This window comes from Nomascus leucogenys, chromosome 20, assembly GCF_006542625.1.
Source record: "Nomascus leucogenys isolate Asia chromosome 20, Asia_NLE_v1, whole genome shotgun sequence".
NCBI classification, from domain to species: Eukaryota; Metazoa; Chordata; class Mammalia; order Primates; family Hylobatidae; genus Nomascus; species Nomascus leucogenys.
The window spans coordinates 9,024,610-9,039,786 of NC_044400.1; the positions used below are offsets into that span (position 1 = coordinate 9,024,610).

The 15,177-nt window shown below is 34.6% G+C and overlaps 1 protein-coding gene across 2 annotated transcripts in view; it reads right to left on the reverse strand.

Annotated features, from left to right (window-relative positions):
• KYNU (kynureninase) overlaps positions 1-15,177 on the reverse strand; it is a 146,681-nt gene that overhangs the window by 13,495 nt on the left and 118,009 nt on the right. The window lies entirely within an intron of this gene.

The window sequence follows — 15,177 nt, forward strand, 5'->3', positions numbered from 1 at the left end:
AGTACAATGGAGTGATCTCGGCTCACCACAACCTCCGCCTTCTAGGTTCAAGTAATTCTCCTGCTTCAGCCTCTCAAGTAGCTGGGGTTGCAGGCATGTGCCACCACGCCCGGCTAACTTTTTTGTATTTTTAGTAGAGATGGGGTTTCACCATGCTGGTCAGGCTGGTCCTGAACTCCCGACCTCAGGTGATCGGCCCGCCTCAGCCTCCCAAAGTGCTGGGATTACAGGCCTGAGCCACCACGCCCGGCCTCATATTGTTAATAAGAATGTCGGCCGGGCACTGTGTCTCACACCTGTAATCCCAGCACTTTGGGAGGCCAAGGCGGGTGGATCATGAGGTCAGATGTTCGAGACCAGCCTGACCAGCATGGTGAAACCCCGTCTCTACTAAAAATACAAAAATTAGACAGGAGTGGTGGCACACACCTGTAGTCCCAGCTACCAGGAGGCTGAGGCAAGAGAATCGCTTGAACCCAGAGGGGGAGGTTGCAGTGAGCCAAGATGGAGCCACTGCACTCCAACCTGGGTGACAGAGTGAGACTCCGTCTCAAAAAAAAAAAAAAAAGGAATGTAAAATAAGCCAGACATAAAATACAAAATATATAGGGAAAATCATATACGTGTGTGTATATATTAGAAAAAGACTACAAAACAATTTAGAGAAAAATATAAAAACTTTAGAAAGAGAAATATCATGTTGCTTCTAATCAATTATCCCTAAATATTTTAGTTTTAGTGATGTCAAAATAAAAATTCCAAGGCACTATTTTTTGGACATGACAAAATGTTTTAAAATTTATACAGAATAGAAAAGTATAGCGAGGAATATGCTATATTATCTTGTAATAGTATCCTATATGCTTTATATGATAATACAGCATATTATAAAGTGCAGTACATAAATGAGACTAATTCTAGTAAAGAAACGTCAGTGAGACAAATGAGATATGACGGTAAATACAGAAACAGTCCTCAGATAATGTCACAATTATCACCTCTTAATTATGACATTTCCAAAATGCAAAAACGAAAAAATTATATTTACATACTCATGATTTTCAAAACAGAAATTTCTAAGTATAAAACAGAAGAAAATTCAAAGGAACATACCAACAGATTTATAAACATTTAAAATTCTGTATTAAAAAGACAGACAAAATTGCAAGGCAAACCAGAGATGGGGAAGAGAAGTGATATTTGTCCCATATGAAAGAGTTTTCACTAAGAGTTTTTACATAGAAAAGGGACAATGTACCAAGAGCAACCCAGCTACAGAGCAGGGACGGGCAGTTTATAAAGGAGAAATGTCTATGCCCCATGAATTCAGGAGAAGCAAACAAAACAAACAAAAACACCTCAATCTCACTAATGTTTCACACTAAAATGTAACGATGAGACCATATTTTATATATCAAATATACAAAATGATTTAAAATTATGCATATTTTCATTAAAGATTCAAAGAAAAGGAAATCAGCCACTGTTGAATAATGATAATAAGTAATAAAATCTTTCTAGAGGACACTTTAAGAAGATATATGGGAAATATGCATTGTTTTCTGTCCCAGAAATTTTACTCCTTCCAATTTAATTAAATTGGATTACACTATTTGGATTACACTATTTGAAGTACACCAAGATTTGTGTACTAGTGATAGGGAACAGCGGGCACAGAAAATCTAGGCAGAAAAGAGTGGGTCCCCAGGAATTCCCACCCTCGAGCTGAAAAGCCTGAAACCACAGCCCAAAGTGAGAACTTCTATCCCTGCTTTCCCGCTCAAATGTTGCCTTTTCCTAAACCACTCATGGCCCCACCCCGCCCCATCCTGTGCCTATATTAATCCCAGACTCAGCCAGTAGACAGGATACAGCTGGGCATCGGAGAGAAGTGGCTTCACTTCAGAGGGACAGCTTGGTGGAGTAACTTCGTAACTTCGAGAAGAATCTGGCTGTCACACTGGCTCTTCGCCCTGGCTGGTGGAAGGCAGCCGCCTCATGTGAAAAGTCAGAGGCCCCACTGAGCTATTAACACTTATGCCGACTGCGGACAGCAGAGCTAAAAGAGCACTGTAACGTGCCCTCTGGGGCTCTGAGAGTCGCAGGCACTCCCGGTTGGACTCTTGCTGTGGGGCCTGCATGCAGTTCACTCCTGCCGTTTCTAAAGCGTGGGGCCAGTTCCTACACCTGCTCACCTGTGCGCTCCCTCCCACGAGGGGTGGAACGCTGCAGGTCCGAGTGAGTGGAGTTGGGTCCTACCAGCGCCAAGTGGCCAGCCGATTCCAGCACTCATTCATTCCAGCTCCCGTACGCGTTCGCCCGTGCACTCCCTCCCGCCAGGAGTTGAAAGCAGCGAGCGAGCGGGGCTGAGTAAACGAGGCACCCCTGTCAGGAATTCCGCGAAGGGGTCAGGGAAATATCCTGCTTCATTAGAACAGTTAACACAATACAATTTTCAGTGTTGAAACCACCTGAATATCTTGTAATGCAGAACTGATAAAAACAAATTACACCATTGCATGTGAAGGGATACTCTGCAGCCATTATAAAAATCCTATTTAAAAGAATATATATACAAAAAGATTAAAATGGAGATCACAATATTTTGAGTGTGATTCTAGTTTTAAAACACTAACACGTATGCATTTATATTTAACTATGGCCAAAATGTTAAATATTTTAATCTATGCTTTATTCCTATCTATGTTTTCCTTAAAACAGATTTTTCTTAAAGAGCACATATTGTTGTTGCATTAAAGAAAGGTTCTAAATTATCATTTTAACTCCTCTTTATTAGTCCAAATTTTAATTTCAAAAATATTTTACGCATTTTGCATATAGTTTTATAAAATTAGCAGAGTCTATGAAAAATGATTAATTTTTAAAAATCCATCACTTAAAAATATCATACAGTTCTCACTAACTTATTAAAATTCATAGTGTACCAGCCCAGGCATACCTTTGAAACCTTATTTCTAATATTTATTCTCTCATTTCAAGTAATTCATTATGAGAACCTTAATGATCCTCTCTCTTTGTCCCCAATGGTTCTTCTGGCTATAATGATGATATTAGGTGGAATCTGCATAGGAGGAACTGAAAAAAATCAGAACAGAGTGGTAAAGGCTCAAGTGATGGAATATCTACCGAAGTTCCAGTTTTTTTTAAAAAAAATTATCTAAAGTAAAGACAAGGTGCCCAATTTGAATTTCAAAAGCTACACCCTTGATACAATTAAGGGTATAGAATACAAGACAGCAGTGCCATTTTTACAGCAGCGGTTACATTACGTATCCTGCAGAAAAAGGAGGCACATCCGTAGAAAGAACCAACAGGACCCCTAAGGGATGGAAGTAGTGAGCAAATGAAAAATCTGAAGGGCTTACTGTATTCTTTCTCCCCTAGCCTCCTGCTTAGGTACCTCCCCCAAATTGCTAATCCAGGAAAATTCAACACATTCTGTGATGAACAATGAAAAAAGAACTGGGTATAACACTAACACAAAGATTTTCCACAAAAAATGGGAGAAATCTACAAGCAGATGAAAAATATGCACGAGGAAAAGATTGCCTGAAAGTGGATGAGAAATGTAATGAAAATGAATACATAAAGAAAACAACAGAAGCTTAATGAAATAATATTCCATGTGTTTGGAAAAAGCCAAGTAAAAATGTAGGAATAGGATTAACATATCTTAACAATAGGAGGGATGAAAATGAGCATGCAGAAATCAGGAAAGAATTAGAAAAGAAAAATAAAACACACAAAAGAAAGGAAAAAAGATTTGAAAAACTGCAAGAAAGGCAGGATACTATGGAAAACCTAGCAAAGGACAAAAGATAGTTGTAAGAAAAAATAAACAAAAAGATATATTTAAAATAGTTTAGAGAGAAAATGACAAATTTAGTAAACAGATAAATAAGTTCCGTCATAATCAAAATGAGTTTCCAAAGAAGAAAAGCCTGAGCAGAATTTTTTTAAAGTTGTAATTCAAGACAACTTTAAGGAAATAAAAATGATTTGAACTACACTGAAAAAATGCAACATCCTCTGAGTTAGTTGGGAGGAATGAGCTCAGAATGGTCAATTTTGGTTACTGCCTATTAAAATTATTGGATTTTAAGGATAGAGAAAAAATTGAAGTTCCACTCAAAAAAGGTTAAGTCAGAATAAAGAAAGAAATGTCAGATTGGCTTCAAATGCATCAAATGCAACCATTCAATGACAGAGACTAATATAGAAACACCTGTATAATACTCAGAGAAAAAAAACATGATACATGAATACTATGTTTGACTAAGTCAAATTGTATAAGTTTTACTGGTATTGATCAAGCAAGTGTTCAGCTAATATTTTTCCCATGAATTCTTCACTACCTGAAAAAGAACTTAAGTCAGCCAAGAGATGACTGATGAAACTATAACAAAATGACATATTGTGACTATCGAACGTATTTAATTATAGGACTGAGACTAAACAAATGTGGAGATTAAGGTAACAGTAAATAGGAAATGATATGTGAAAGTGTAAAAATAAACAAATGGGGAGTTAACGTAGTTTTACTCACTATCCATAATTTCAACATGATAGATCAGGTAAAACAATTATAATCAAATCTAAGAATACAAAGTGAATATCAAGAAAGTTAAAATTATTGACAAAAGTATCCCTCTTATCATTTTTTTGGTCTGAATTCCATTTTGTCATGTATAAAGATTGCATCTTGCTTTATTTTCCATTTTCTATTTATACTTTTGCTCATCCTTTTTTTCTATTTTTTCTGAGTTACTTATTTTGAGTCTCTTTGCTTTGTAGTACAATCTGATGACTTTATCTTTCAATATGTGAATTAAACCTATTGATATTTATTACTTTGACACATATATCTGGTCTTAATTCAATGTCATTTAATGTCATGTTTTCTATTTCTAAAGCTTTTTTAAAAAGTCTTTAAACATGAGATGATTTGCTTAATTTTTTTGAGTAATTTACTCATTTTTTATTTAGTACTTATTTTGATATTTAAGGTTTTAATTTAAATTTTTCTTTTCCTTTATTCTATTAGCCCTCTTCCTTGAACAATTATAGATTTAGCAGCTTTCCTCTTCCTTCTACCTAATCTGTTATCACTTGATAGTTTTGTCAATAATTTGAAAAATTCACAGTAAAGATAAAACAGTTATGAATTGCTGTTCATAACACAATGCCACACCAACACTCATAAAGCAAACATTACAGAGAGTATAAGGAGAGAGAAATATCCTGTGGCAGAAGTTTTCTTAGCCTAAGTCCATGACAGATCAAGTGGAAAAATATATCAATTAAGACGGTACATCTAACATAAATGTTTAATGCTGTGACTTGAAATAAAGATTATAGCTTTCAAAAGAAATGCTCATAAAATGTTGACTATAACTACACAAAATCTTTAATATCTCCAAAAAGTATATATTGCTGACCATAATATCCGAGTATAATCCAATAAGACTAACAATCAATAAAAAACTCAGAAAATGAAAAGACTCAATTACCTGGCAAATTTAAAGTAAATTTATCTGAAATTACTTTCAGGATAAAGAGAAATACAAACTGAATTGGTAAAATTTCCTTTATAAGAATGATTTTTAAAAGCTCCAGATCAAGACTTTTGGGAAATTGCCAAAACAGTGCAGAGAGAACAATTCATAGCTTTAAACTGTAGATCAATTTTAAAATTAGAAAGAAAGCAAATAAATCAATAATAAGACTAAAAAGTGTTATAAAAATACATGAAACAAATCTAAAATAAAGCAGTGGTATGCAATTAACAAAGAAAAAAGCTGAAATTAATACTTAGAAAACATAAAATGACAGTTACATTGATACATAAGTCAAGTTTGCTGTGGTGAGGGAGAGGAATACCAATTAATCAAGAAAACACAAGAAGGTATAGCTATGAAAAGAAAAACATATGCAGAAGGATATTCACAAAACAGGGAAAAATAAGCACATCATAAGACAGACACTGCTTAAATTGACAAATCTAGATTAAATGAATAATTTTCTGAGAGAATATTACTTATTCATCCTAATCCCAGAAAGGAACAAAAATGTAAACTAATAGATTTTATTAGGAGAAATAGAGAAAAAGCTTAAACATCTAAAACTCACAAAAGAAGGTAATCTCATGGGGAAATTCTATCAATACTTTTTAGAAGATAATTCCAATGCTATTTAAACTAGCTCAGTGCATAGAAAACAAAAACCAAATCAAAAAAGAGGTATGGGAGATATTATCATTTTTTGTGATGATATTATAATATTAATATTAAACTAGGTCAGGATTGCATACATATAATATTCAGTCTTTAAAATATTAACACAAAAATCATAAAATACTGCAAACAGATTCTAACACCATATTAAATAATAACACATTATGAACAGTAGGGTTCACATAGAGCAAAAATGGGTCTATACTAGCAAATTTATTAATATACAATTCATTTTATTAATAAAGCTAAAGGAAAAAATAAGATTATCTCCTTAAACCGTGTAAAGACCTTTACAATATTCTTATTCTTAAGTTTTAAAAAATCTAAAGAAAACAATAGTAGAAAGATACTTAATGTAATGAAATACAGCAACCTCAGCCTGAAAGTCAAACTGAGATTTAGCAACACTGAAGTAACTTTCATTAATACCAAGATTTGGCAGATATAAAAATAGGAAAGAAGATGTAAATTATTACCACTGTACCTTCAAGTTACACAATTTTTTACTTGATATGAATATTCAGATACTTTAGTATGGTAGTCTGGTGGAAAATTAATATAAGAAATAAATACCTGAAATCTAAAATTGTAACAAACAGATATATTACCAAAAAATGTTCAAGACCTACATTCCTGAACAACAAAAATACTTGAACAATATTCAATATCAAGAAAATGTCAATTATCCTTAAATTGATGCACAAATTTAATATGATCTCAGTTGATATAATGTGGATTTTGTCCCTGCCCAAATCTCATATTGAAATGTAATTCCCAATGTTGAAGATGGGGCCTGGTGGAAGTTGATTGGATCATGAGGATGGATTTCTCATGAATGGTTTAGCACCATCCCTCTTGGTACTGTCCTTGCAATAATAGTGTGTAAGTTCTTGTGATTTCTGGTCGTTTAAAAGTGTGTAGCATCTCATTCCTTGCTCTCTCTTGCTCCTGCCATGTGAGGTGCCTGCCCCCCATTTGCCTCCCGCCATGATTGTAAGTTTCCTGAGACCTCTACAAAAGCCAAGCAGATTCCAGCATAATGCTTCCTGTACAACCACAGAACCATGAGCCGATTAAATCTCTTTTCTTTGTAAATTACCCAGTATCAGGTATTTCTTTACAGCAATGTGACAAAGGCCTAATACACCAGTAAAAATAGATTTTTATTTGGGAAGCAGAAAAGCTGATTCTAATGTCATTTGGGAAAACAAATAATATTAAGAAATCTCCAAAAAACAATATATAACTCACTATATTAATAAAGCTAGAGAAACTCAGGATCAATTCTATAGACCAATGAATCAGAAGAGAAAGTCCTATCAAGCAACAATATATTTTTTAAAAATCCTCTGCAGCTCATATTACAAAGGGTTAATCTTTCTAGTAGAAGAGTATATATAGATCAATAAGACAAAAATAAAAATCTAAGAAAAATGGCCAAAGGATATGAATAGACCATTTACAGAAAAGAAAAACAAATAGTTCTTAAAAGTTAAAAAGAAAATCTCTCCAATTACTAATAATATAAATACAAATTAAAACTACATTGCGATACCATTGTTCACCTCTCAGATTGGCAAAAATACAAAAGTCTGATTATGTACTCTATTGGTGTGACTGTGAGTAAAGGCTAACTCCCATGTATTACTTTGAGAGTATAATGTGATGCAGTTCTGTGAAAATAAATGAGCAATAGCTACCAAAGTTATGAAGACAAACACCATTGACCTATGAAATTCACTTCTGGAAATTTAATCTCTAGAAGCATTTAAATAGCTATGAAGTAAATTATGTATAATTATACTCAGTGCATCTTTTTAGTAATAGTCCAAGATCGAAAGGAACCTACAACTTGTCTGCACAGAAAATCAACAAAGAAATATCAAAGTTAAACTATAGTCTACTGAATGGACCTAACAGACACTTACAGAATATTTCATTCAACTACTTTAGCATACACATTTTTCTCATCAGCACTTAGAACATTCTCCAGGATAGACCATATGTTAGGCCATAAACAATTCTCAACAACTTTTAAAATGTTGCAATCATATCCAGTATCTTTTCTGATCATAAGTGAATAAAACTAGAAATGAGTTACAGAAGGAACTTTGGAAACTGTACAAATACATGGAAATTAAGCAACATGCTCCTGAACAACCAGTGAGTCGATGAAGAATGTAAGAAAATTTCTTGAAACAAATGAAAATTGAAACATAACACACCAGAACCTATGGGATACAGCAAAATCAGTACAAGGGGAAAGTTTATGGCAATAAATGCCTACATCAAAAAAGTAGAAAGTAGAAAGATTTCAAATAAAAAACCTAATGATGTACCTTGAGGAACTAGAAAAGCAAGAACAAACCAAACTCAAAATTAGTAGAAGGAAGGACAGAATAAAGATCAGAATAGAAATAAATAAAATTGAGAATAGAACAAATATAAAAGATCAACAAAACTAAACGCTGTGGTTTTTTTTTAAAGATAAACAAAATTGGCAAACCTTTAGCCAGACTAAGAAAAAAGAAGACCCAAATAAATAAAAACACAAACTGAAAAGGGAACATTACAACTGATACCACAGGAATACAAAGGATAATTACAGACTACTATGAATATCTATATGCAACAAATTGAAAAACCTAGAAAAAATTAATAAATTCCTGGACACACACAATCTACCAGGGTTGAACTATGAAGAAACAGTAAGAAGATTGAAGCAATAATAAAAAGTCTCCCATTAAAGAAAATCCAAAGACGTGATGGATTCACTAATAAATTCTACCAAACACTTAAAGAAGAACTAATACCAATTCTACTCAAACTATTTCAAATATTTAAGAGGAGGGAATACTTTCAAACTCATTCCATGAGGCCAGCATTACCCTGATACCAATAGTAGACAAGGACATAGCATAGCAACGGAAAAAAAAAAAAAAAAAAAAAAAAAAAAACTACTGGGCAATATCCCTGATGAACACAGTTGCTAAAATCCTTAACAAAATACTAGAAATTCAATTCAAAAAACACATTAAAAAGATTATTCACCATGATCAAGTGTCATTCATCCCAGGGACGCAAGGATGTTGCATCCAACATCTTGAGCCATCAACATACACAAATCAGTAATGTCATAATCACATGAACACAATCTAGGACAATAACCCTATGATCATTTCAATACGTGCTGAAAAGGCACTTAATAAAATTCAACATACCTTCATAATAAATATCCTCAACAAATTGGTTATAGAAGCAATACACCCCAATAACATAAAGGCCATAGATGACAAACCCACAGCTTACATCAAATTGAACAGGGAAAAATTGAAAGCCTTTTTTCTAAGATAGGAACAAGACAAGGATGCCCACTTTAACCACTGCTGTTGAACATATTACTGAAAGTACTAGAAAGAGCAATCAGGCAAGAGAAATAAATAAAAATCATCCAGACAGGAAAAGAAGAAGTTAAATTATCTCTCTTAACTGATGATATGCTTCTATATCTAGAACATCCTAAATAATCTGCCAAAAGGGCCCTGAAACTGATAAACAACTTCAATAAAGTTTCAGGCCACAAAATCAATGTAAAAAAATCAGTAGCACTTCTATACATCAATAACAATCAAGCTGAGAACAAAATCAATAATACAATCCCATTTACAGTAGCTGGAAATAAATAAATAAATAAAATACCTAGGAATACATCTAACCAAGAGGTGAATGATCTTTACAAGAACTACAAAACTCTGCCAAAAGAAATCAGAGATGACACAAATGGAAAAACATTCCTTGCTCATGGAATCAATATTGCTAAAATGGCTATACTGTTCAAAGCAATCTACAGATTCAACACCATTCCTATATCAAGCTACCAACATTATTTTTTCACAGAACTAGAAAAAACTATTCTAAAATACATAGAGAACCAAAAAAGAGCCCAAATAGACAAAGCAATCCTCAGCAGAAATAACAAAGTTGGTGGCATCACATGACTTGACTTCAAACTATACTCTAAGGCTACAGTAATCAAAATGGCATGATACTGGTACAAAAACAGACACATAGACCAATGGGACAGGACAGAGAATCCAGAAATAAAGCTGCATAACAGCCATCTGATCTTTGACAAAGTAGACAAAACAAGCAATTGGAAAAGGACTCCCTATTCAATAAATGGTGTTGGGATAACTGGCTGTCAATATGCAGAAGAATAAAACTGGACCCTTACCTTTAACCACATAGAAAAATTAACTTGAGATGGATTAAAAGCTTAAATGTAAGACCTAAAACTATAAAAGTCTTAGAAGAAAACCTAGGAAATACCATTCTGGATATCAGCTTTGGCAAAGAATTTATGACTGAGTCCTCAAAAGCAATTGTGACAAAAACAAAAATAGACAAGTGAAAGCTAATTAAACTAAAGAGCTTCTTCACTGCAAAAGAAACTATCAACAGAGTAAACAGACAACCTACAGAATGGGAGAAAATATTTACAAACTATGCATCTGACAAAATTCTAATAGCCAGAATCTATAGGGAACTTAAGCAATTGAACAAGCAAAAAACAACCCCACTAAAATATGGGCAAAAGACATGAACAGATGCTTCTCAAAAGAAGACACACAATTGGTCAACAAACATATGAAAAATGCTCAACATCACTCAGAAAGATGCAAATCAAACCCACAATGATATACCATCTCACACCAGTCAGGACGGCTACTATGAAAAGTTTAAAGAAATGGCTGGGCATGGTGGCTCACACCTGTAATCCCAGCACTTTGGGAGGCCAAGGCGGATGGATCACCTGAGGTCACGAGTTCAAAACCAGCCTGGCCAATATGGCGAAGCCATGTCTTTACTAAAAATACAAAACTAGCCGGGCTTGATGGTGCACGGCTGTAATCCCTCCTGCTAAGGAGGCTGAGGCAGGAGAATCGCTTGAACCCAGGAGGTGGAGATTGCAGTGACCTGAGATTGCACCATTGCACTCCACCCTGGGCAACAAGAGTGAAACTCCATCTCAAAAAAAAAAAAAAAAAAAAAAAAAAAACAAAGAAAAGAAAAGTTCAAAAAACAACCAATGTTGGTGAGCCTGTGGAGAAAAAAGAACAGTTATACGCTGTTGGTGGGAATGTAAATTTTTTCAGCTATGTGGAAAGCAGTTTGGATATTTCTCAAAGAATTTACAAATACCATTCAACCCAGCAATCTCATTATTGGGTACATATCCAAAATGAAATAAATTATTTTACCAAAAAGACACACGCACTTGTATGTTCATTGCAGCTACTCACAATAGCACAGACATGGAATCAACCGAGGTGCCCATTAATGGTGGGTTGGATAAAACAAATATGGTACATATACACAATGGAATACTATACAGTCATAATAAGGAATGAAAGCGTGTCCTTTGCAGCAACATGGATGCAACTAGAAGCCATTATCCTAAGCAAATTAATGCAGCAACAGAAAACCAAATACCACATGTTCTCACTGATAAGTAGGAGCTAAACATGGACATAAAGATGGGAACGTGGACATAAGGATGGTAACAGCAGACACTGCGGACTAATAAAGCAAGGAGAGAAGGAGGGGATCAAGAATTGAAAAACTACTGGTACTGCGCACAGTACCTAGGTTATGGGATCAGTAGGACCCCAAACCTCAGCATCACACAATATACCCAGGTAATAAGCCTGCATAGGTACCCTCTGAATCTAAAATAAAAGGCGAAGTTATAAAAATAAAAAATAAGAAATAAACTAGAACTAAAGCATAAAGTCATAATTATCAAAAGTTCTAATTTTCTTTTTGTTATGGTTAAAACACAAGTCAGAACCTTTCTCAAATCTAATATAAACAGCAGTTCATATAACTGAACTAAATTTTGACATAATTGTTTGTATGAGATGTCAAGCTAATCATAATGGATTTTTACTTGGAAAATTATTAAGAATTGACTTAGAAGACAGGCATAAATTACTTGAGACTTTTCTGGTAATGATTTAAAAAATCCATGTCCACTCAGAAAATTCTCAACCTGCACTGTGTACATGAAAGAGAGAATTTTATAATCTTATTAGAGATAACCAAATTGTTTCCTAAATTACGTATTAACGTATTGAAATGTGCATCTGTGTGAAAAACAGAATTTGAAATACAGCTGAATATGAGGTCTTGCCTCAGAGGTGAAGTACATAAATCTTATTCCAAAGGAAATAATCACTGACTGTAAAATTTTACATGATAGTAATAAACTTGATACTTTATCTGTACAGACGTCCAGTTTCACTTTTCAAAGCCTCAGAGCAAGCTTTATTTCAAGTGTTAACTCGCTAAAATATTTCAACAGAATGAACTTTTAGAGAAAACTATATTCTAGAATTGGTTGTTTAGACTTGTAGCTAAAGGACAGATTTTGAACAGTCTGGAGAAAAAAAGGAAAGAAGATAAGAATATGTTTCAGGTGTGAGGAAATAGACTATTCTTAGGGCAAAGACATGCCTCTGGCATTACTCCAAACTGAACTGGAGATGCTGAGTTAAATTCAAAGAACCTATCAATGAATTTCACTGTTGAAATTGACATTCTGTCTAAGCCACACTATTCATTGCTAGGAAAATCTGAGCTTCCAAACTGACATCACTGATTCCAGTGTATCTCAAAATATGAAGTCTCTATTTTAGAGGAAATGTTTTGGGTAGTCTCATTTATACGCTCACAAATCTATGTTTATATTTCACTGATCCTACCAAATGCAAAACTTCATCTCCATAAACAGAACAAAATAAAAGAGGGACAAAAACCCAGGAAGAAAGAAGGAATGTCATTCACATAAACATAAACAAATATCCAAGTTTACATCTAGCATTTAAGGACATTTAAGGACATCCAGATGGTCTTTATCAGGTCATGAGTCATGACCTGATAATATATTATATCCAGCATTTAAGTACTGATCATATTTCCAGTTGTATGCATTGACACTGTGAATAATTACCACATACTTCTTCACTCTACTTGGCGCCTGAGAATTTTGCATGATGCCCCTGGTCTGTCCATTCCACCTCCAATATGCATATAGGATAGGTAATTTGATTTCCCCACACCCTCTTTTTCCATTCAAATTTTTACTTTTAGTATTGAACTGTTTGATCTTAAAAGAGTTCTGAGGACCTTTTCCATTAAGTTTGCTAAATTTTTAGGCACACACTTAATATTTGGCTTCAGAATTGTTGTCTAATGATTTTTCTAGAAAAGCACTAAATCTGATTAGAAAACTTATCATCCATTGAGAGGCCAAGACAGGAGGATTACTTGAAGCCAGGAGTTTGAGACTGGCCTCCACAACATAGGAAGATCTGTCTCTTAAAAAACAAAAAATAGCCAGGCATGATGGTACACACCTTTAGTCCCACCTACTTGGGAGACTAAGGCGGAAGAATCAGTTGAGTCCAGGAACTCAAGATTACAGTGATCTGTGATCATGCTACTGCACTCCAGCCTGGGTGACAGAGCCAGACCCTGTCTCTAAACAAACCCAAACAACAAATAAACAAACACCTGATGAGTTTTAAATCTGTCCCTGTTTTTCTATGCTATATTAAATCTCATGTTGTCATTTCCTCTGATTTGAAAACTGTATGGATTCAGAGACAACTACTCATATCCTATTGTTTGGAAAACGTTTGAGGTGATAAAACTTTAAATATATTAAGAATTTTGCTCATCACTTACAAACGGTCTCCCATAACTTTCTTCTTCCCAACAGTGAATCAATACATTTTATTGCTTCAGGATCATTTGTTAAGTGGAGAACACCAAAACGGTGCATATAGAACCAAAATTCTAATTTTTAGCTTTGAGTTCCAGAACAAACTTCTGAAACTTATAGCAGAGACAATTCTCTTTAAAAGCCAAGACTTTTGATTTGCAATAGACATGTTTGATCTCAAATCATGTGTTACATATAGCCCAGCATAAAGTTTATGCCAGAAACAGCATATACAAAAGAAAACTGAAGAAACAATGGATCTAACCCATTAATTAAACCAAATTTGCTCCTGCTGGGGAAGGAGAAGCCTCAGAAAAGGATGAGATTCATACCTGATTCAGGTTCCTAATACTTAGCCAGGTTGTACTCCATACCACTAGATAAATTCCAAGGGATGAGGCTGGGAGGGTTGAGAGGTCAGTGGGAACTCCACATATGTTTGAGAAGATCTGATGATGGAAATGACCTGAGCCATGTTCCCTCAGCCCTAAGGGGCAGTCCAAAGGTTTGTAAATAATTTCTTCATGCCCCAAATTGGTGCCATAGTCTTGGTGTAGGAATGTTAGGAGAATGGACCTGTGTGTGATAACACCTCCATTTAAAACCCAGGTTCATACTATATCCTCTAAAGATGCAAGAGACTATTTTGAAATTCCTGCTCCTCCAGGGATAGGTATAGAAGTGACTGACAGACCCCAAGTCTCCAATGGAGCTTTGGGATAGTTGGGATAAAAGGCATGAGGCCATTTCAGTTTCATACACATTTGGAGGATGTACTGGTAATGAGAGCAGTTGACCAAAAGGGTACAGGCACATCTCAATGTACTCCAGGAGATGGTGTGGGTCCGAAGCCTCTCCCTTATCTATGCCTGAGTGTTCTGTATATCATCTACCTTTGCAATGTCATTCTGTGGCGGAAAGGAAAAGAACGCTGAACCAACAGAACTTTAACTCTGAATTTACTGAGAAAAACAACAAAAGTCACTAAGCTTACCTAGAAGTTACAAGACCAAATTTCCTTCAAGAAACAGATGTGGGTTCATGATAGAATTAAATTCAGATAGACAAAAACAAAGAAAATAAAATTATTTGCTCATTTAAATTCAAGACTTGATAGCATTCATATATGCAACTTTT